The following is a 22,668-nucleotide window of genomic DNA, read 5'->3' on the forward strand; positions in this document are numbered from 1 at the left end:
TTAAAACCACACACATTTATTGTCTTAACAGTGTCCATGGGGCAGGAGTCGGCATGGCCCAGCTGGCCCTTTGCCACACGGTCTCTCATAGGCCACAATCAAGCTGGCGGCCAGCACCGCAGTCATCTGGGCCCGACCAGGGATGGATCTGTGGCCAAGCTCACTCACATGCTTGTTGGCAGGATTTGGGGCCTCGTGGGTCGCTGGACTGCAGACCTGGGTTCCTCACTAACCTCACTGGCCTCTCTGGCGGCTGGCCAGAGGCCCCACTCAGGTCCTTGCCGTTTGGGCCTCTCTCCTGGGCAGCTTACAACATGGCAGCTGGCTTCATTCAGAGAGAGCAGAAGGGTGCCCAGAATGAAAGCCACGGTCTTCTGGTAACCTGATATCAGAAGTGACGACCCATCACTTCTGCTGTACTCTGTTGCGAGAGGCAGTCACTAAGTCTAGCCCACACCGACCAGGGGATTACACAAGGGCATTAAATCCAGGAGGCAGGACCACTGGGCTCCCCAGCACTCCGGGCAAAGCCCTAAGTGGGAGGGAGCTGTGGACGGAGGAAGATCCTGGGAGAGGTCAGAGGACTGCGCTTCCCGGCAGAGGGACTCCTAGGACAGGGTCCCCAGTGTCTGCACACCCTGATTTTTATCTTCCCTGCAGGGCCTGTCCCATGGGGAGGGGTTGATATTTGTAGCCAGCGGGAGCTGCATTCCAGGACCGGGTACTTAACATTCCAGAAGAGCGCTCAGCTAATTATTGCCTTGCCCGGCCTAGGCCTGGACCACCCCGGCCCCCCCAAAGCTTCCATGGCTCAGCCAGAAGACTCTAGTAGCTTAGTTCTTGGGTCATATTGAGAGGCCCAGAGGTGGGCCGGACTTAAACGGGGTCACATGGCAGTGAGTCAGTGACAGTGTCAGGGCTGGGGCCTGGGGCCTTTTACCCGTGACTTGTGGACAAGGGGGCCAATGAAACGCAGCAGGAGCCGTGGCGCTGAGCCTTCGGAAGAGGTGGACGAAAGCAGGCCTCGGACAAATAGCTACTTCTCCGAGCTTCCATTTCCTTACCTGTAAAAAGGGGAATTTTCTCAAAATCCTCTAACACGTGACAAAGACTCTTTCCTTGACCAAATTTCAGACAGGCTCCTTGGAGGCCTCTTTTTGACCAGGCCTCATCCTTGGGCCTTGTCTTTGGCCTGCCCAGCCCAGTTTTAGCAAGAATCCTGCTAAATCAGTTTAGCAAGATGCCCCACCCTTGACATCCGATCCCCCTTTCCTGCCTTCAACAAGAATCCTGTTAAGTCGGTTTAGTAAGAAGCCCCTACCCTTGATGGCAACTCTTCGTGATTTTCCATCCATTGCCCCCCTCATCCTGCTCCTTGTCTATAAAGCCCCAGCTGTCTTCGCTGTATTCAGGGTGGAGCCCGACCTCTCTCCCCTACTGTGGTAGTCTTCCTACCTCTCCCAATGTTCCTGAATAAAGTCTTCCTTACCTACCCTTTTAACCATTTTAGTTAGGGGCAAAAATAACTTTTCTTTAGGGGCACCTGGGCGGCTCAGTCGGTAGAGCGTCTGACTCTTGGTTTTCGCTCAGGTCGTGATCTCACAGTTTGCGGGTTCGAGCCCGGCTTCAGGCTCTGCGCTGACAGCGTGGAGGCTGCTTGGGGTTCTCTCTCTCCCCCCACCTTTCTCTCCCCCTCGCCGCCTCATTCTCTCCCTCTCTAAGAATAAATTGTAAAAAATAAAGCATAAAATATGCTCAAACGTTCACATACACATGGCACAGGTGTAAAACTTCATACTCCCTCTCTGTCTCCCCAGCTCCCCTTCTCCTTCCTGGGACAGCCTTCGCGAGTACCACATATATACTTTTCTTCTTACGCAAATAGTAGCTTACTACATTCACGGCCGTGCACCTTGCTTTCACTTATTATTATATCTCAGATTGCTCCAGACCAATCTACGTCATTCTTTTGACGCCTGCATTGTATTCTATTATATGAATACACCAGCACGTATTTAGTCTCCAAAACGGCAGCAGATTCGTACTGGCAACCCAAACTTTGGTCAACAAACATACGTAAAGCGTCTGCCAGGGCTCAGGCATTGAGTGTGTCCTAGAGATAATGGGGACTGCAGTCCAGGCTGTGCAAATTGGAGCCTCCAAGGCTCATGAAGGCAACAGAGTGATGAGGGCATTGCAGAGCGGAATAACAGGAAAAGAGTCACTCCAGGAAAGGATGCTTCTTCGTTGGGCTGGGAGAGGGGTGGGTCTCTGAACACTTCAGAAGGCTTTCTTTGAAGGGTAATTTGGATGTAGGTGCTAGGAAAAGGAAGGATGGCATTCTAGGCCAAGAGGACTGTGTGAGCAAATTAGAAGAGAGAGGACAGCCCATGGCATATGAATGAGGACCCAGGACCTGTGGATGGAGGTGGAATGAGGCTATTTGGAGCCTGAGTCTGGGGAAGACTTGACTTTCAGGGGAAGGCCACGGGCTGATTCCTGCTATTCTCCCAGAGTCTCCATGGTGGTCACCTCTTCTGGAAAAGGGGCCTCTGGTGGTGGGGGGGGGGGGATTGGAAAGAAAAGGGGCCTTTTAGGGAGGAGGCAGGGCAGAGGCCGCTCTAGGCTGGATGAAGCAGTGGCTTTCGATTATCGATTATAGATTATCAAGATCTGCCCTGTGCTGGGCATTTAATTAATTTAACTGAGGGGCACCTGGGTGGCTCAGTCGGTTGAGCGTCCGACTTTGGCTCAGATCAGGATCTCGTGGTCCATGAGTTCGAGCCCCATGTCGGGCTCTGGGCTGAAGGCTCAGAACCTGGAGCCTGCTTCCAATTCTGTGTCTCCCTCTCTCTCTGCCCCTCCCCCGTTCATGCTCTGTCTCTCTCTGTCTCACAAATAAATACACGTTAAAAAAAATTAAAAAAAAAAAGAATTCAAAGGAAGCTTGTATTCAGATTTAAAAAAAATAATTAATTTAACTGAACTTAATTTTTGCTGCATTTACTTTATCTATATTTTACATATTTTATTTATATTTCTTTAATTTAGGAGAAGTAGTTGCAGACATCATGGTATTTTCCCCTAAGTATTTCAGCAACTATTTCTTAAGAATGAGGACATTTTCCCATAATCCCTATATAGTGATGGCACTCAGGAAACTTAACATCCTCATACTCTTATCTAATGTCCTGTCTGCATGCAAATATGCAGTTGTCTCAATAATGTCCTTTATAGCTTCCCTGTCCTACCCAGGATCTGATCAAGGACCACCCTTGGCATCTCCTTTAATCCGGAATCATTCTCCAGACCTTTATTCACTTTGTTTTGTCTTTTCATGCCATTGGCCTTTTGGAAAAGTCCAGGCCAGATGCTTTGCAGAGTGTCTCTCAATTTGATTTGTCTGATGTTTCCTCATGACTAGATCCAGGCTCAATATTTTCAGCAGGAACCCTGGTGCTGTATGCTTCTCAGGTGAATTGGCCCCATAACTAGTGGTATTAAATGTGATCCCTGGGTGGGGTCCGACAAGGAGCCTGCACTTTATTTTGCAGATGAATAACCTGAAGCTCAGAGAGGTCACGTGACTTGCCCCCCTGCGCGCGCCGCGCGCGGCGCGCACACACACACACACACACACACACACACACACACACACAGCTAGAATGAAGGAAGACCAGCCCCCTTCTGACCCTTTTTATTTTTTTTTTAATGTTTATTTTTGAGAGAGAGGGGGGAGAGGGGCAGAGAGAGAGGGAGACACAGAATTGGAAGCAGGCTTCAGCCTCCAAGTTGTCAGCACAGAGCCTGACGTGAGGCTCGAACCCACTAACCTAATGCGATCGTGACCTGAGCCGAAGTCACATGCTTAACCGACTGAGCCACTCAGGCGCTCCCCCCAACCCATTCTGGCTCTTAAACACTGCTCTGTGCTGCCCTTCCACAGGTAATACATAATCATTATGGGAAAATTAGAATACACACATATGAGTACATGTTTATTTTTATAAAAATGGGGCCATCTTGTTGTCCAAGCTGCTGTTTTCATTTAATACGATACAGCCCAAGAGAGGGAGGCACGGGGCCGTGTTTGTCACCTGTTCTCCCTGTCACCGCCTGTTCAAGCTTGCCCCAGAGGTGCCAGAAACTCAACATGCTCTTGAAGGAGCCAAGGAGAGGGCTGGAGCCAGTGGGCTTGCCCCGATGTGGCTCCCAGACCCCTTAGCGACAGGGACCCTAAGAGGCTGCAGATGGAGGGGCAGGGGCACATGTGCCAAGCCTGCCCTCTCTACGTCTCCACAGCCGGCAGGTCCACACACCGGGCAGCCTGGACATGTTCCCCCATTTGGGTCTCCCTCCAGTTACCCAAGGTTGCAACTCAATCCTCTATGCTCTCAGCACCTCCTGGATGTCATGGGGGCAAAAACCAGGCCAAGCGGTTGCCTGGAGAAGTGGGCGGGGCCCCACACGATGTGGGTAGAGACGCGGGCTCTGGTCTGGACTCTGCCAATGATCGCAGAGTAACCTTGGACAAGTCACGTCCCTCTGCTTTCCTCATTCCTTCACTTCACGGTCCGTTCTGCATGCCCAGCCAGGCGGGCTGCTGGGGAGTCAAGGTGGCGCAAGGATTACAATCCAGGGGGGACATGCTGAAGTAGAGTCAGGGGAGGGTCCAGGTGTGGGGCCTGAGGCTGGTACAACTCAAGGACTGTTTGTAAGAAAAAGAACACCAACTTATTAATATAGAACTGGGCACAGAGACTTGCAGGAGGCCTCCAGGGAGTGGACTTGCCCCGGAGGCCTCTGGGAACCAGCTTCTCCCCAACACTGCCCTTGGGCCCCTGGGTCTCTACCTGGGACAACATGGTCTAACACTTGTGGTGGACCCTGGAGCCTTGTCTGCTCTGGACTTTTTAATTTTTTTTTAACATTTTTACTTATTTTTGAGAGACAGAGAGGGACAGGGTATAAGCGGAGGAGGGGCAGAGAGAGAAGGAGATGCGCAACCTGAAGCGGGCTCCAGGCTCTGAGCCGTCAGCACAGAGCCTGACATGGGGCTCGAACTCAAAACCGTGAGATCATGACCTGAGCAGAAGTTGGACACTTAACCAACTGAGCCACCCAGGCACCCCCCCCCCCCTTTTGCTAATATTTTACTTAGAATTCTTAGATCTACATTCACAACGAAACCAGTCCTGAGTTTTCCCTGAGCTGTTCAGTCTATAGACTGTCAGGCAACTACTAACAAGAATAACTCAGGCCTCTGTTCATTTGGAAGAATGTGCGTAATCTATTCAGTGGGGTAAAAAATTATTTATGTCATAGAGCATGATTCCACTTCTTTCGAAAACTGTACTTTCATAGAATTCAAATAAGTGAACTTCTAAAAGATTTTCAAAGAGCAGGGATGGCTGGTCCCGTCTCTGGAGAGCCTACCTGTCTGCACACGGCTAGGCCTATACCTAGAGCCTCCCGAGCAGCCAGGTCTCCCGCTACCTCTCCTAGGAACCCCTCGCTTCCTAGGACCCAGCCAATGTTAGGTCTTCTCTATCTGACCCTCTAAGGGCAACCACTCACCCCTGGGGAGGAGGGGAGCCAAGCCTATTACAGAGGCCGGCTTTATCCTACATGGTGGTTCAGCAGGAAAGCCCAAACAAGGGCTCCTGAGTCCTGAGGTGGGACCATGGCAAACAGAGTGTGAGGGGGAACGGAGAAAATGTCACACCACCTGGGCCCTGAAAGGTTTCCCAGAGGGGCTGGCTTAGGTTTGGGGTCTGGGGGAGGACCATTTCTGCCCCAGGCGGCCCAGGCCCATGACTCACAGGCAGGCCTCAGAGCTGTGGCAGGATGTGATATCAGCCTTCTCTAGTAGCCAGCCTGGTCTAGGGCTGGGCCAGGCTCTACCCGGACTCCCCAAGGAGGCGGCCCCCAGCCCAGTACTGAAAACGTAAAGCCTAACCAGCATGGCTCTTTCTCGAGATGCACAAATATAGTTACCAGAACAGAGTCAAATAAGCCCCGAGAATCATGGACTGTGTGTGTGAGGTCCAGCACAACTCCCAGGCCAGTGACTTTCAAACACAACCCCTAACAGCAGGGTGGGTCGTAAGTGCCCAGGAGGAGTTCCACTTGGCCCCTAGAATCAGCCAGCCCAGACTCAAGTGCCTGTCAGCTGCGTGACTCTAGGCACGTCACCTAGTCTCTCTGAGCCTCAGTGTTCTCATCTGTCAAATGGAAAGAACAACACCTGCCTCCCAGTCATCATAAGGAATTAACGAGATAATGCAAGTGAAGCTGCGGGCTCAGTGAGTCACACGCAAGGAGATCGCACTGTGCTTTTCTTTATATCGGGTAGGATTATTTTGATTGCAACAGAAACTCACCTAAGCTAGCTATGGCAAGAAAAAGAAAACGGGGCGGGGCGGGGGGCAGGGAAGTTCCCGAAAGGAGCCCCGGGGGTGTCTCCTGGAATCCCGGAGCAAGACCCAGTCGGGGTCGGGAAAGGGTGCCGTCGGGGCTGAGAGCCCCGTGGGTGCCCAGCAGTGCCCCCTCCCTCTCTTACCTTGCCGCTGTCCCCTGGCTCTGCTCACGCCTCCGGTCGGTAGTGGAAAACATAGCTGTCAACAGCTCCCGGCTCGACGTGGCCTCGAGATGTGAAGCCAGGTGGCCTCAGCTGAAGTCTTTGGGTCCTGATTGCAAATCCCCTGCAGAAGACGCCGATTGGCTCGGCGCGGGTCACGTGCGAGCCACCTGGGGCGAAGAAACGTGGCAAATCCCGCTGGAGACGTGTGGCTGATGATGACGCGGAGCAGTGCCAGCAAAGGGGCAACACCAGGCAAAGAAAAAGAAAACAAGAAAGAAAGAAAGTCTTGTAGGCTCCACATTCTATCCACCCAATCAGACCCTGGGCCCCCACCCGCCTTCCACCCCCAGAAGCAAAGCAGGCGGCCACTTCTCCCAGACCGACTGATGTCGCCGGTTCGGGGGAAAAACAGACCCTCCCTCCCCGCGAACGCGTACACAGCAGACACTGTGCTTCGGAGAGCCCATCAGGAAGCCTCCGATTTGCGGTTCTGCTTTCCAGTGCGGTGCGTTGAGGACCGTGTGTAAAGACCCTGCGTTTGAACCGGGTGGGCACATGCTTCCCGGCTTGGCACAGGCCGCGCGCCCGGAGGCCGCCACCCTCTGACCTGCTCTCCACACTGGCTGCCTGCCTGGTCCCTGTGGGCGTGCGAGCCAGGAGTCCTACCTGAGTAGGACTGGCACTTGGGCTCGCAGGCTCTCCAGGGCACCTCTGCTTTTGTCCCAGGTGCATGGCATCCCGGTCTGCCGCCCCGGGGCCGGGCTGCTGGCTGCTGGCTGCACCCAGAGTGCTGACCGAGGGGATGTGAGAGGCTGGGAGGTGAGGAAGGGGTGCGCAAGTGCGGGGTGGGGCGGGTGGATCCCCGAGAAGCTCAGGCCTCGTAGGCAGTAGGCGGGCAGTACTGTCTGTTGAAAGCCCCGCGCCTGTGACGGTGTGGAAGAGAGCCTGCCCTGGGGGAGGCCTTCCTTCAGAGGTCTCTGCACTAACACGTGTGTCTGCAGGGCACGTGAGCTCTTGCCAAGGCCTTTTCCACCCATCATCTGGAGCCCTCATTATGCCCTTAAGTGGGCCCCCACTTTACAGATGGGAAAATTGAGGCTTCACGTCACCCAGCGTGTCCGAGGCAGAACTGGAGTTCCATGCCGACACCTTGGCCGCGTGAATCTCCCGCTCTCCTGCCTCCTGGCCCCGAGTGGGGACTGTGCTTCCTAGGGCTTGCTCCAAGACGCCGTCTTCTGTGGCTCCCTTTCTTCTCCAACAGCACTGGCTCCCTGGTCCCAACCTGCCACGACCAGCATACATGTGATGTCATCTGTAGGGACAAGGACTCTCATCCCTCAAGCAGGTGGCCTTTGAGGCCTCAGACCTCCAGAACTAGCAGGACAGCTCTCCTCAAGGGTCACCTAGGAGCCCTAAGAGCTGCCTCCTGGCCTTTCTTTTCAGCATTCCCCTGGCCCAGGGGGCCCTCTCAGCCACTTAGTCTGGCTGTCCAGGCCTAGGTCAGAGGTCTGATGGGGGCTCTGGCCCTTCTCTCTGCGGCCCCTCCACTCAGCAGCTCTGTCTCCTCAGTGAACGCAAGCTCCTTAAGGGCATCTCCGTGTCTCCCATGATGCACTGGGTGGGAGGGAGCTTCCAGAGCAACAGGAGAGGGGGGAGTGGGTGTGCCTGGCTGGCAGGACGCTGATCTAAGTGCAAGTCCACAGGCCGGCCTGTGATGAACCAGTGAGAGTCTCAGCAGAGAAGGAGTGAGGATCCTTGAAGGCCCTGTGAAGGCAGAACCGGCCGTGTGCTCCAAGTACACAGGCCTTTGCATGTGCCATTCTTTCTAGTGGGAACCTAGACCTCCAGTGTCTGCTCCCCAAGTCCTCCTCAGTAACGGGGTACCCAGTTCTTAGCCAGCTGGCCACAGGCCACCCAGAATAAAGAATATGTTCTCAGTCTCCCTCGCAATTAGGTTGGCAGTGGGATGAAGCCTTGCCAACAGCTTGTAAATGCGGTGTACAAAATCCAGGAATGTTCTTAAAGAGCCCGACTGCCGGAGCTCTTGCAGCCACCTTGCACCAGGAGGAGAGCAATGGACACCCTAGGGGCCCTGGGCCTTCCGCCACCAGATTTCTACTGGAGTCAGACAGAAACTTCTGTCTTGTTGAAGCTACTGTTATTTTTGTGTTTCCGTTTTTGTTTGGCAGTGGTGGTCGCTTTGACTCAGAGCCAAGCGTGAACTGAACTGATAAAGCCAGCAAACTGGGTTCGGTCGTCAAAACCCAGCTCGATGGTTACCTCCCTTAGGAAGTCTTCTTAATTCCCAGGTACAATAAACCACTCCCAGACTCGATCATTCTCTTGTTTTTATTTCCACCCCTTTGTATTGTAACTTACCTGTTCAGGCGTCAGCTCTACTTGGAGTCGGTGAGACTGTGGGCTCCTTCAGGTCAAGAACACTGAAATATCCAGCTCAGAAGCCCTGGAACCTCCCCCTCCTATTACTAGTAGCAGCGGCCTCAATAGTAGCAATAAAACAGTAGATGATATTTATCGAGGGCTTATGATGAGTCAGGCACTATTTTAAGAGCTTGGATATATTACCTTATTTAATCCACATAGGAATCTAATACCTCATTTTACAGATAAAGAAACTGAGGCACAGAGCGGTTATGTAGATTGCCCAAGGTCAGTCGCACAGCTAGAAATTGGCAGAGCTGGGACTTAAATCCCGGGAGTCTGACCCCGGAGTCCAAGCTCATAGCTTGTCATTCTTATCTAGGAGTTCCATTAGCTTGTCATAGGAGCGCCTTCAAAATGGGACGTGGGGAAACCGCACAACTCCCCTCACCCTCCCTAGCAGGAAGGAAACAGGAGAAAAGCCCGCTCCGGTTGTCTGCGAACAGAGCTCAGGGCTCTCGCGGAGGTTAGGCGTCCCAGAGACTCCCAGAGACTAGCATCTGCCAGGCCACCTGTGTCAGTGATCTCTGCTGGGTAACAAAACACCCCACACTCAGTGCTTGAAATCACACTGGGTTACTCCCCGCTCAGAGCTCTGCAGCTCAGCTGGGCAGATCCCGGGCTCCACGTGGGATCGGCGCGGCTGTGTCCAGCCAGGGGCTCAGCTGGCCCAGAATGTCCAAGAAGCCTCCTCCACACACCTGTGCTGGGGTTTCTCAGCTCTCCTCCATGTGACCTTGCCTTCCGCATGCATGGTTCCACATCCCTGTCTTGTCGGCCCGAGTTTCTTTCCACGGCGGCCGACTTCCAACAGAGAGAGGGAACACAGAGGGCCCCGGGCCATTTAAGGCTAGGCCTGGAACGGGCACAGAGTCACTTCTGCCCTTTCTGTTCATCAAAGAAAGTCACAAGGCCAGTCGAGATTCAAGGGGAGGGGACACAGGCCCTCCTCTTTCTGGGAGGAGCACCATAGACGCTCAGGCAAGGAGAAATCGGTGGCAGCTGCCTTTCAGGTAGTCCAGTCTCACTCCCACATTGCCTCCATGTAGCAGCCCTACTGGGTGACCTGCCGTTCCTTGGACAAGTGCAAGTGCACGCCTCCATGCCTGTGTCTGTGTCATCTGCTGGGACACCTGTGTTTTCCTCCTTCAAGATTCAGCTCCGTGTCACTGTTCGATGGCTCGTTCCCTGACCTCTCAGCTCAGAATTCTTCCTTCCTCCCCTGCTGTGTAGCGACCTCCAGCTTTGCTCATCATCTGCAATCTACAGTCACTTTGGCTTCATACAGATCAGTATCCGTCAACAATTGCCATCATGCTGCGTAACAAACGAGCCAGACCCCAGGGGCAAACATTCGTTTAGCTCCCGAGTGTGTGGGGTCCAGCCGATCTTGGCTGGGGCCTCTCACGTGGAGGTCTGACCTACAATGGCCTGGGCTGGGATGCCAGGGGTACCTTGGTTCAGGGCCACAGGCCTACTCATTCGGCAAGCCAGTCGGCACGTTCTCGCGACAGTGGCAGAGAAGAAACGCAAGAGGGGAAATGCGCAAGTGCTTTGTGGAGCCTCGGCTTGCAACAAGTCTGCTAATATCCCATCAGCCACAGCAAATCACAGGACTGAGCCCAGAGCCAGGGCCTGCAGAACATTCTACCCTGGGTAAGAGAGCACTGCAGATTTACTGAGCAAAGCATGTGAATACAGGGAGGGGTGAAAAATTGTGAGGCCATAAATACAATTGAGCTTCCAGTTGTAAGTGGCTGATTTATCTCCACTGGGGGAAAAATTCTGTCCCAAGTTGGTTGGAGGAGATGAGCCAGGGAACTCAGCCATTCCAGCTCTGTGACCTTGAGAAAAACATTTGACTTCAGCTAAAGTCTTGGTTTCTTCAGTTGTGAAAAAGGGAAGAGGGAGGGCTGCCCTCCCACGGCACGGAATTAGGATAAACGACTGAGATCTCGGGTCCGCCCGGTTTCCTCACCCGTAGGATGGTGATGACAGTGGCACACGGGGACGTGGCAAGGATCTAGCGAGTCCACATCAAGGACTTAGGTCACTGCCAGACACACAGCAAGGACTGACCTTTGGGAGGAGGGGGCCCTTGTTAGGTGCTCTCCCGACACCCCGTTCTTTTCCTTCCCGGCACCTGTTAAGTGTGAATTTTGTACCGATGTGTACGACTCATTGTTTAAGGTCTTTCTCCCCACCTACACCAAAAGCTCCATGAGGGCAGGCATTATACTCAGAGTGGTATCCCCAGCGCCAGAAACAAAGAGGGTGCTCGTGGAGTATTCATGGAGTGAGTGGCTGCACGAATGCGTGAATGAATGAGAGGGAGGGTGGGGGGCATGGATGCAGACACATTGGAGGGTTTGGCAAGACTAGAAAAGGCTTCGTGATGCCGATTTCAAGGTCTGTTACCAAGCGCAATCTCTTTCCTTCCACAAATCTTAAGTTTACAGGGAAACTGCTGCACCCACACTCTTAGACCCCACCCCTGGTTGATGCCCTGAGCCTGAGGTCTCTCCCCACGACAGTAGGAAGGATCATATGACTAAACCACTGACCACTCTCCCTACCCTCATAACATCGTCCCCCCCACACACACACCAGGGAGCTAACATGGCTGGCTGCTGTCCCCGTTTCACTTGCTGAGTGACCAAGCAATTCAGTCCCGCGCCCCGCAGAAATGGCCAAGGAAGCAGCCCAGAGCACCCAGGTGAGTGGGCACTGAGCAGAAGCTCGAGGATCCACTGCCCTGCCTGAACCTTCACTCCTGGGGAGAAAGAGCCTCAGGCTGGAAGGGCTGACAGAGATGGTCTCAGCCCCGGGTCCTGCCCTTAAGAGTCACGATGGGGCCGCGTGTGGGCAGTTTCAAAGTGCCTGCCCCAGCACTCCAGCCCGGAGATGCTACCCTCATGAAGCCCAGCTGACTGGCCACCTCGGCTCCGACCGCAGCCACCCCTGGGGGTGTCTCTGTTACTTCTGCCAACCACAGTGCTGATGGGCAGTGACGATGGTCTTGGAATATTTAGAAACAGGAGAGGAGGATTAATCCAGGTCATTTGGGAGTAACAGTGACTCACCTCCACTGAGCCTCTGTGAGGCTCCTTTATGCACATCCTATAGCCCCCATCTCCAAGGTGAGGCTTATTATTTCCACAGGGCAAATGGGAATCTGGGGCTGGAGATAGTAGGATATTGGCCCAAAGCGACCCAACTAGGCAGTGATCGAAGCTGGGGTGTCTTAACAGGCAGTGACTTTGGAATCATTTCCCACTCGTTTGTGCAAATCCAGTTGCTTGGTCCGTCCCAGGGAGGAGGAGGGAGAGGCGGCCATTCCCTCTCCATGGAATTTTTCTTCTTTGACGAGGGGTCTGGCAAACATGAAAGCTTTCAATATATGCGCTCTCACGGCGGGGGTGGCACGAGGCAGAATGGTTCCTGGGTGGATGTCCAGTCCTCATAGGGGACTCAAGTTCCTCTGTAGAGGCCCCTGGCCTTTGCCGCCATCCTCGGGGATTAGGGAACCCAGCATCTCCAAGATCAGCATGGCGGACTTGCCCTCCCTGGGGCTCCCAGACCCCATCCTATAAGCAGGGAAGCAAAACCGTTCCCCAGAGAGCCAGCGGCCTCCAACTTGTCTCTCTTTCTCTGAGGCCAGTCGCCTCTCTCCTCCCAGGGAGATCAGATGTGCTCGCGTAATGGAGCTGTGGTTTCCACTCTGGGCTCCAAAGCCAAACTCCATGGCGTTTCAAATATCCCCAAGGCCTCCGCGGAGGAAGGCCGCCGAGCATGTCCCGGGAAAGGGTTGCATCTGGTCTGCGTTAACCAGTAGCTGCCGGTGCCTCGAACCCTGTCGGGGAGCAGGGCCGGATGTGGGGGAGCCCACGAGGGAGGGCCTGGCAGGAGAGAGCTCAGCTCCAGCCCTTCCCTTAGGACCCCGAAGCCGAGAAGGCCCTTTGTGACATTCAGGCCAGATGTCCCATTTCTCAGGGCGGTAGCTGAATCCGGGGTTGGCACAGGCAGTTTCGCGGCAGGTCCGTGAAGCATCCGGGGCTCCCGACACCAGTCAAGAGCTCTTTCCACCGCCTCACGCCAGATGCCTGAAACCTGGCAAGTCCAGGGCAGGGCCTTGTCCCCGGAGGGGGACCCTCGGCCTCTGTGTCTGTCCCTTACACTGCCTCAAAACAGCACGGACGGGCAGGCGGCTGTTGGCGGCCAGCCCAAGAGGAGGCAGAAACTGGCACGGGGGGTTCACATGACTGCAACACGAGGTGGGGAAAACAGCAATGCTGTAAGAAGAAGTGATTCACAGAAGGCAGAAGGCATGAGGCTCCCAAGCCAAGAACAGAGCAAGGGTTTCTCCAAACACATGCTTTTTGACCTGCAAAAGCTTCCCCACACCCCAGGCCCATCTTCACAGACCGGGTTCAGCCCGCACTGCCGGAGCGCCTGGCCCAACCCGGTCCTCCCTCCCACCGGGCCCACGGGTGTCCCGGCGGGTTCTCCCAGCGGCCCCCATTTCAAAGAGGAGGGAACTGGGGGCTCCCCTCTCTGAGCACGGACACTATGTTGGGGTGGGAGGAGTCTGGCCACTCCCTCCAATTGCTTGTCTCCACTTGGGAGCCTGAGCTGGGGCACGTGGGCCCCCCTCCTGGGTGTGCTGGCTCTGGTTCTGGGTGCTCCCCAGACCTTTGTCCTGGGGCTCCACCCAGGGTCCAGCTGAGCAAGGGGCAGAGAGCAGGATGGTTACGACCTGATTTTGTTTGTGTGCTTGTTCTTTGGCCCCGAAGAAGCCTTGAGAACAAAGTTTTATATAAGTAAGAAAGACGGGGGGTGGGGGGCGGGTGTTTTTGGAGCTGAGTTTTCTCACACCTCCCCATCCACACCCCAACAGCCTAATGATTTAATCTTTTTTTTAAGTACAATAAGTTTAAATAGTGCTGGAAAAATGTAAACAATGCTCGCTCTTTATCCTGTCTGGCGAGAAGAAAGAAAGTGAGAGAGAGAGAGGAAGAAAAGAGGGAAGGAAGAAAAAAGGAGGAAGGGAGGGGAGGGAGGGAGGAGAATAAAAATGAAAACGTCTCCAAACTCAGGAAAGCACAGATTAGAAAACAAGGGCATCAGGAAATGTCGACATTGCGCCCTTCAGATTCCATCCTGGGAGTACAGAATCATGTGGCCTCCCTGCTGCACCAAAGAATCTTTAAGTGAAGATTCAGGGCACAGAGCCCGGTCCAACATTAATTCTCTAAACCATTGGCTACGTAGTTTTTAATTTTTCCCCATTACATTTCTGAAACGAAACTAGAAATATCGAGAAAATTAGCAAAGTGCCAATATTCCTGCCATCATAGTGCAAATATACACACATGTGCGCCCCAGCATATACATACGCATATACACAATTCAGTACATTCCTTTTTTCACTTTATAAAAGACCAACAGGCCTGCATTTGTTATTTGTTCTTTTAATGCTTGTTTAATTTGAGAGAGAGCATGCAGAGGGCAGGGAGACAGAGAGGGATAGAGGGTCCGAAGAGGGCTCCGTGCCGACAGTGGAAAGCCCAATGGGGGGCTCGAACTCACGAACCGTGAGCTCACGGCCTGAGCCGAAGTCAGATGCTTAACTGACTGAGCCACCCAGGTGTCCCAATAGACCTGCATTTCTTTTTTCTTTTTTCAATTTTTTTTTAAACATTTACTTATTTTTGAGACAGAGAGAGACAGAGCATGAACGGGGGAGGGGCGAGAGAGAGGGAGACACAGAACCGGAAGCAGGCTCCTGGCTCTGAGCCGTCAGCCCAGAGCCGGACTCGGGGCTCGAACTCGCGGACCACGAGATCGTGACCTGAGCTGAAGTCGGACGCTTAACCGACTGCGCCACCCAGGCGCCCCTAGACCTGCATTTAAATCCCAGCTCTGGCCAAGCCACTTCAGACCCCTGCACCCAGGTTTCTTCATCTATAAAATGAGGCAATCAGTGCTACCGTGCAGAGCACAGGAGATAATGTGTGGGGAGCGTCTGGCCGTAAGTGCGTGGCTCTGTGATGGTTGCTCTTACTACTGCCGATGAGCTAGGGGCTGCCTCCCCAGGCCGCCTGAGTGCCAGGGGACCCAGAGGGCCCCCACGCATTTATTCATTCCATAGCCACTTAGACAGTGTGTGCTGTAGGCCAGGCCCTATGCTGGGTGACAAGGGCACAGAAATGAACGTGACTAGGTCTTGTCCTCAGTCCAGAGCTCAGTCCGGGAAAGGGGGCAGATAAATACACCGGCAAGTGAGAACCCGGGTGACGACAGCGATGGCGGCCATACAGATGGATGCTGTGAGGCTCTGCACAGAAGTTGATGGAGCAGCCAGCTCACAAAAGAAGAGGGTGTGTGTGTAAAACTGACACCTGGGAGGGCATTTCAGGCGGAGGACAAAGCACGTGCAAAGGCCCGGAGGCCCCAGAGAACATGGGCCGTCCTGGGATTAGCAAGTTTCCAACTCTGACTAGGACAGTGGATATTAACAAGGAACACGGCTGCGGGGGTCTGAGCCTGGCATGACATGGGAAAGATCTGGGGCCCATCCTTACACCAACAAGAAGGCTTTCAGTGGCAAAGAGCAGAACACTCTGATGCAACCGGCTTAGCAAAAAAGCGATATAAGAGCTCATGTGTCAAGGAGATGAGAGGAATGGCATCTGGGTTTAGATCATCCAAGCAGCTCAACCGCATCTTCAAGGACCCCATCAATTCCTGCCTCCGCTCTGCCACCTTCAGTGTGTCAGACTATCCTGAGACTTGTCCCCTCACGCACTAAGGTGGCTGCCTTCGTTCCAACATCACACGCAGACGCCACAGTGTCCAGAGGGGCTCCACGCCGCTCCCACTCACCCCCCTTCCCTCTCTCAACCCATCACATTCCTTCCAGAATTCCCCTAGCTTCCCTCCACCTATGACAGGCCAGCAGGCATCCCACACCTGCCCTTGCACCCATTTCTCGAAAGAGGCGAGGACCGCCATGCTTGGCTGAGACCCATGAAGAGCCTCCCCTGGGGAGCTCCAAGTTGTGGGGAAAAAGGAGACAGAGAACAGCGTTGCTGCTGTGCCAGCAAGGGACAAGTTCAAGAGTGGATGTGGAAGAGGCATCCAGCACTGTCTGGTAAAATCCCGAACGCACTGGGGAGTCATTACTTACCCTCTCTGTGCCTCGGTTTCCTCAACTATAAAATGGGAATAATAGTTTCTGCCTTACAGGGTTACTTTTGAGGGTAAAATCCCATACCTCCTATAGTGCCCGACACATATTAATCTGTCATAAATATCAGTCAGCACTAAACTATCCTTCTCCCTAATCAAAACTCTCATTCTCTAAGGTCCCAGGTGAAAACACATCTAGCAGCATAACAACTGGAGGGTCTCTTCATCCCTCCCTGGGCCTCAGCTTCCTCATCTCCAAAATGAGAAATTTGGGCCAAGTAACCTCTGTACCCTGAACTTTTCAGCCACGAGCCTTTCTGGGGTCCACGATCCATACCAGATTGCTCACCTGTTCTGGAACACACCCTGCTTCCGCTTGCTCTGGCCGTGTTCTCAGTTTGGAACGGACACCCGTGTTTTGGAGGCTACCTCAAAGGCTCCATGTCGGAAACCCTTCCCATTCTGCTCTCGAATTCAGCTGAGCTACACCTGCCTCACACTCAAGTCCTGGGAGCAGGTGTGAGCCCTGGAGGGGAGCCCGTGTTTGAGGGCTGAGTCCCCCGGTGACCAGCAGGGGGCAGTGCACAGCAAGGGCTCTGGTACCATGTTCCTTCTTACTAACACCATGAGGGATCAGGGAATATTTATTGAGGCCTTACCTTGAGCTGAAGAAGGCTTAAATCACCTTCCATGGAATGTCTTCTTTCATCCTTGTAACGTCCTACCCATGAGGTAGTTATTGTTATCATCCCCACCCTACAGATGAAGGACCTGGGGCTCAGAGAGGTGAAGTGACTGGCCCAAGGTCACAAGGAAGGTGAATGATGGAGCCAGAAACACACCCCATGCCTGTCGGACTCCAGAGGCCTTGTTCCCTAAACAATAACTTGGTGTCTTAGGAAAGAGAACCAAATGCCCACCCCCTAGACGTTACCCAGATGTTGTCCTTTTCCGTTTAAGGTGGGTTATGTGGCCCAGTACGTGATCTATCTTGGTGAACGTTCCGTGCGAACTTGAGAAGAATGTGTATCCTGCCGTTGTTGGATGACATATTCTACACATGAAATCCAGTTGATTGATGGTGCTGTTTAGTCCAACTGTGTCCTTACTGATGTCCTTCCCGCTGGATCTGCCCATTGCTGATGGAGGGGTGTGAAGTCCCCAACGACAACAGTGGTTTGTCTATTTCTCCTCGCGGCTCTTTCAGTGTTTGTCCTCGTGATGTTCCCTTCCTAGGTGCGTACACGTTAAGGATTATTATATCTCCTTGAAGAATTCGTCTCTTTATCATTATGCGAGGCCCATTTTATCCCTGATTGTTTTTCTTGTTTTGAAGCCTGCTTTGTGTGAATTACTGTAGCTGTTCCAGCTCTCTCTGATCAGTGTTAGCACGGTATATCTTTTTCCATTCCCTTCCTTTTCACTTATCTGTGTCTTTATTTTTAGAGCAGGCTTCTTGTAGACAACAGATAGTTGAGTCTTGTTTTGTTTGTTTTTTTTTTTATCCCTCTGATAGTCTCTGTTTTTTAACTGGTGTATTTACACCATTCATATTTCGGCTGATACTAACAAAGTGGGATTAATATTGACCATGCTCATAACTGTTTTCTGCCTATTGCACGTGTTTCTTTTCTTAATCTTCCCATCTATTTCTGCCTTACCTGGTCTTATGTGCTTCCATTTTCTCCCCCCTCTTAATATATCAGTTAAATTTCTTTAAAAAAAATTTAGGGGCACCGGGATGGCTCAGTCGGTTAAGCGTCTGACTCTTGAGTTCAGCTCAGGTCATGATTTCACAGTTTCGTGGGTTCGAGCCCTGTGTTGGGCCCTTGTACTGACTGTGTAGAGTCTGCTTGGGATTTTCTCTCTCTCTGCCCCTCCCCCACTCATGCTCTGTCTCTCTTAAATTTTTTTTTCTTTTTTTTAGTTGTTGCCCTAGTGTTCGCAATATATCTTTACAATGAATCAAGGTTCACCTTCAACAGCACGATACCGCTTCATGGCACCCAATACCAGCGTGCCCCCAGTCCCTCCCTCCCACCCCTCGTGACATTGCCAGCATTCATTTCACTAATTCAAAGGCTATAATCACCCAATACTTTTTTTTTTGCTATTATTTTTGCTTCTAGCAGTTATCCATTAGATTAAGAATAAGAAAAATAAAATATTTTATTTGATCTTCATTATCTCTTCTCTGATACTCTTCCTTTCTTTATGTAGATCTGAGTTTCTGACCCACATATTTTCCTTCTCTCCAAACAACTTCTTTTAACATTGCTTGGAAGGCGGGCCTACCAGTGGCAGATGTCATTGATTTTGGTGATGGGGGTGTTCCCAACACACACAGGTTACACCTGTTGCGATTGTCCCACGGTTCTTGGATATTCTGTTTCTTTTCTTTTCTCCCCCCATTCCTTTATCTCCTTATGTTTCATTTTTAGAATTTCCTTGTTTGTTTGCTTCCTGCCCTGTTGTCTTTGGGTTTCCCTAAGAACTCCTTCTGAAAGAGAGTCTGAGTCTTGTAGCTCTTTGGGTTGTAAACCACCCTTAGTATACGGGAGACCGGCTGCACTGGTGGTAAGATGTTGGGGAGGGAAAGCATCCTGTACTCTTTTATCATTAAATCTCCGATTTTTTCATTGGCCTGACCCCCTGGGCTGTGACCTTCAGAAGCACATCTCGGCCCTCTTTTGCTCCCCTTACATGAGATGGGAAGGCTAGAAAGGGTCAGAAGTGTCTAACTGTCCTTCCCCCAGCCAGGCAAGGCTCTGGGAAAACAGTTTCTTCTGAAGGGTAGGTCTTTGTTACAGAAAAAGCTCTGGGCATATTGCAAAGTGTTTATTTTTTTTGCTCCAAACAGAAGGGGTTTTTCTCTGATCTTCATCATATGAACTGAGTAGGGCTCCTGGGGGTGAAGCCCATAAAAGTACGGGCGTCCCTAGGAGGGGACCACGTTTGTAACTTGCAATCCAGTCCACACCCAGCTTCCATCAGGTCCTCACAATCACCATCTCATAGCAACAACACAATAATAATAATTCATTAATAAAGAGAACGGGAGAAAGCCTTTGGAGATAACGGGGATGTTCATGGCGTAGTCGATGCTGATGGTTTCACAGATGCACGCTTAGGTACACGCTCGTCAAGTCGTATACGCTAAATATCTACAGCTTACTGTATGTCAATCACACCTTAAAAATGTGTTTTTAGGACTACCAGGCGCGGGGTGGCGGGGGGCGGTGGGAGGGTATAGAAATTACCATTTAAGTAATCCTAAGAGTTACTGGTTCTGGTGGCTTCTGCCCCCGATGAGCTGATCCTGGTTGTGCTTCTGCATATTCCCCCTTCTCTCCAGGTTTCAGGTTGGCAGTTTGCCCATTGGCCCTCCTTCTCTGCTGGACCTAAAAGTTGTGGACTTTGGGGCACCTGGGTGGCGTCAAACGTCCGACTTCGGCCCAGGTCATGACCTCACAGTCCATGAGTTTGAGCCCCGCGTCGGGCTCCCCGCTTGGGGTTCTCTCTCTTTCCCTCTCTCTCTGCCCTCCCCCCCTCATGCTTCCTCTCTCTCTTAAAAATAAACTTTAAAAAATAAATAAATAAAAGGTGTTGACTTTTAGCTTGTTCAGCTTTCTCTTGTGGTGAGGATGGGAGTGGCAGGTTCCCAGCTCTTCACGCATCCGAGCTGAAACCACAAGTACCCCCCTTTGCTGGCATTTTAACACATCTGCCAAAGGCCTGCCCTCCCATCATGGGACAGGGGGACAGGCTATGTTGGCAGAGTAAATCCAGGAGCAGCTCAACCCACTACCGGTCCACTCAGCAAACCTGCCCTGCTCCCTGCAAGGAGGAGGCACCACCCTGGGGAAACGGAGGCCCTAGGGAAAGAGCCATGAACCATGTCCCAAGGGCCCATCAGCCTCCCCATTCCTCTGCCGGCTCTAGCCTTCTGAATCCCTCTATCTCCTCCAGGGACCAGACCAGGCTATACTAGAGGTAGAAGCAAGGGGTCATGTGAAATGGGTGTGAGACTGAGGTCAGGCTGGCAGGCCCACCAAGCACAAGCTCCGCCTTTCACCGACTGACCTTCTACGGCTTCCATCCCTTGTACGCTTCGAAAGGAACAGTACTTTCCAACTGCGGAGAGGACGGAAGTGCTTGGCGCTGAGCCTGGCATATCACAGGTATCCCACAAACACATTTCCTTCTTTCCCCCCAGGAGCCCCTGTCACCTCCGGAAGCCAGTCCGGTAGCCCTGCCTTGGCGCTGAGTGTTCCCCGGTCGGCACCGCCTTTCCGCCATCCCCCGCCCAGCCCAAGGGCTACCCAGAGGATGGAACGAAGGAAGTCTGAAAGCAAGTAACAGTGTTCACAGAGTTACATGCCAAGTACTGCTCTAAGTACTTGATGTGTATCCGCTGATTTGATCTACACACACGCAAAATGTATGATCTAGGAAATACCGGCATTCTTATTTTACCGGTACCGGTAGAAGTACCGAGAATCACAGCAAGAATCATAGCCAGTAAATGGCAGAGCCTGGGCTTGAACCCGGGAAGAGAGGGTAGAGGAAGTAAAGATCCCTGACCTTGGGAGGAGGATGCTAGGCAGAGGTCGAGTCCCTCGCACTATACTGGGTTTAGCTGTGTAGTTTAAGGACTCGAGTCTTCCTCCAGGGCCTTCGGGCTCCAGGGTTCACTGAGGGGATGTTAGTGCTAATGGGGGATTGGGAGCCCCGAGGGAGCTGGGCCAACCCTGTGAGACAGGAAGGGGCTTGGGGATGTGCCCCTGTGCCCCACCCAGGGCTTTCCTTGTGCTTCTGCTGCTTCTCAAGCTTGAATAAGCACAGGAACCCCCTCAAGGATCTTGTTAAAATGTAGCTTCGGATTTAGTAGGTTCGGGGTGGGGCTCAAGATTCCGAATGCCTAACAGCCTCCTGGGGGATGTTGCCGCTGCTGGTCTAAGGACCACCCTTGGACAAACAAGATTCTGGAAGCCCCACATGTCTCCAGCCCAGCTTCCTTCTGTCGCTTCTTGCTTCTCTCACTCCACCTGCCTGGTTCCTTCTGTATCGCTGGCTCTGGAATGAGAGTTCTCGCCATGCCACTTCCTAGGTGGCAGGGCAGCCTCTGAAGCGCACTCCAGAAAAGCTACCCAGCTACCCGGGGAAGGGTCAGCCACATAAACCAGTTACCCAGCACGGGCCAAGCGTGCACGTTGGGCCCAGCACCTTCCATCACCTCTAGATCCCAGAACGCTGGCTTCTGGCTCCAAAGCAGCACTTATGTCACCTGTAGAATGGAGACATGATCACAGAACCTGCCCTCACGGAGCTGGCGGGGGGAATCGAATGTGTTGGCAGTGTAAAGAAGGCAGCCGGGTAACTGGCACCCAGTAAGCACCACTTGAGCAGCCTCTAATTTTTTCGAACGAATAACCAGCAGAGGTGGGTCTGAAGGTCACTTACAGATCATTAAGCACAGTAGCCCACAAACTTGACTGTGCGTCAGAATCGCCCGTGGGGTTTGTTAAAACACGGGTCTCTGGACCCTACCCCCGGAACTTCTGATTTAGTAGGTCTCAGGGGGGACCTGAGAACCTGCATTTATGACCGGTTCCCAGGTGATGCTGATGCTGTCGCTCCAGGGGCCGATGTCGAGAACTGGGGGGAACTGCTCTGGGGAACGCCTGCCCCTGCCCGATGAGGAGGAGCCTGGAAGCCAGAGCTGGCAGGGCTAGGCCAGGTCACACCAGGAGGTAGGAGCTCCAGGGACACCAGAGAGGGGCTCTTCTGAGACCGGAGGCCCCTCCGCAGGCCTCTCCTCCAAGCCTGCCCCCTCTCGTCTGGCCCAGCGCCACAGCCCTCAGAAGGCCCCTTCACCCACCTTTGTTTGCATTCCCGGAGCCTGCGTCAGCCCGGGCAGTGGGCATGTCTATGCGGGCAGCCTGGCGCGGTCCTGGAGGCTGGCCCTGTGCTCCAGGCCTCCTGGGCTGGTGCCGTAGTGGCCACGCAGGGCTCACTTAGCAGGCCAGTGACTCATGCTTCCTCCTGGATTCCGGGAAATGCTTCCCTGCTGCTGCCGCCTTTTTCTTGTTAAATGAGAACTTCACTGCAGACTTCCATGGAAACTTCAGGATGGGGAGGCAGGGGAAAAGATGGACAAATCCATTCCCCAGAGGGGACCCAAGAATTCCTATCTCTCTCTCTCTCACTCCCTCTCTTTCTCTCCTACACACACACACACACACACACACACACACACACAGAGTCTCACACGCACACACACACACACACACACACGCACACTCCCACCCTCTTGCCAGCCCTGGCCTGAGCCCCCAACCCACCACGGAGCTTTGGTCCAGCAGGGCCAGCCCCAGAAATGCTTGCTTTTATTAAAAAGGAATGGCCTCACAAAGGCACGACTGTAGGAAAGGTTGTAATTTGCCCAAATA

The 22,668-nt window shown here is 52.9% G+C and overlaps 2 long non-coding RNA genes across 3 annotated transcripts; both read right to left on the reverse strand.

The window, feature by feature from the left end:
- Positions 1 to 8,227, reverse strand: LOC109262808 (uncharacterized). Of its 2 annotated transcripts, XR_002077969.2 has the most exons (4): positions 7,250 to 8,227; positions 6,563 to 6,792; positions 941 to 1,064; positions 1 to 382 (listed from the first exon to the last, which is right to left on the reverse strand). It is a non-coding gene; the product is annotated as an uncharacterized LOC109262808 (long non-coding RNA). The 2 variants fall into 2 exon arrangements; XR_002077968.2 differs by having other exon boundaries at positions 1 to 1,064.
- Positions 8,228 to 19,040: 10,813 nt separating this feature from the next.
- On the reverse strand, positions 19,041 to 22,435 carry LOC109262809 (uncharacterized). The gene is made up of 4 exons (XR_002077971.2): positions 22,098 to 22,435; positions 21,407 to 21,503; positions 19,477 to 19,617; positions 19,041 to 19,227 (listed from the first exon to the last, which is right to left on the reverse strand). It is a non-coding gene; the product is annotated as an uncharacterized LOC109262809 (long non-coding RNA).
- Between the last annotated feature and the right edge of the window lie 233 nt (positions 22,436 to 22,668).

The sequence above is a fragment of the Panthera pardus genome, unplaced genomic scaffold (assembly GCF_024362965.1).
Source record: "Panthera pardus isolate Hobbes unplaced genomic scaffold, ASM2436296v1 HiC_scaffold_24, whole genome shotgun sequence".
Lineage (NCBI taxonomy): Eukaryota > Metazoa > Chordata > Mammalia > Carnivora > Felidae > Panthera > Panthera pardus.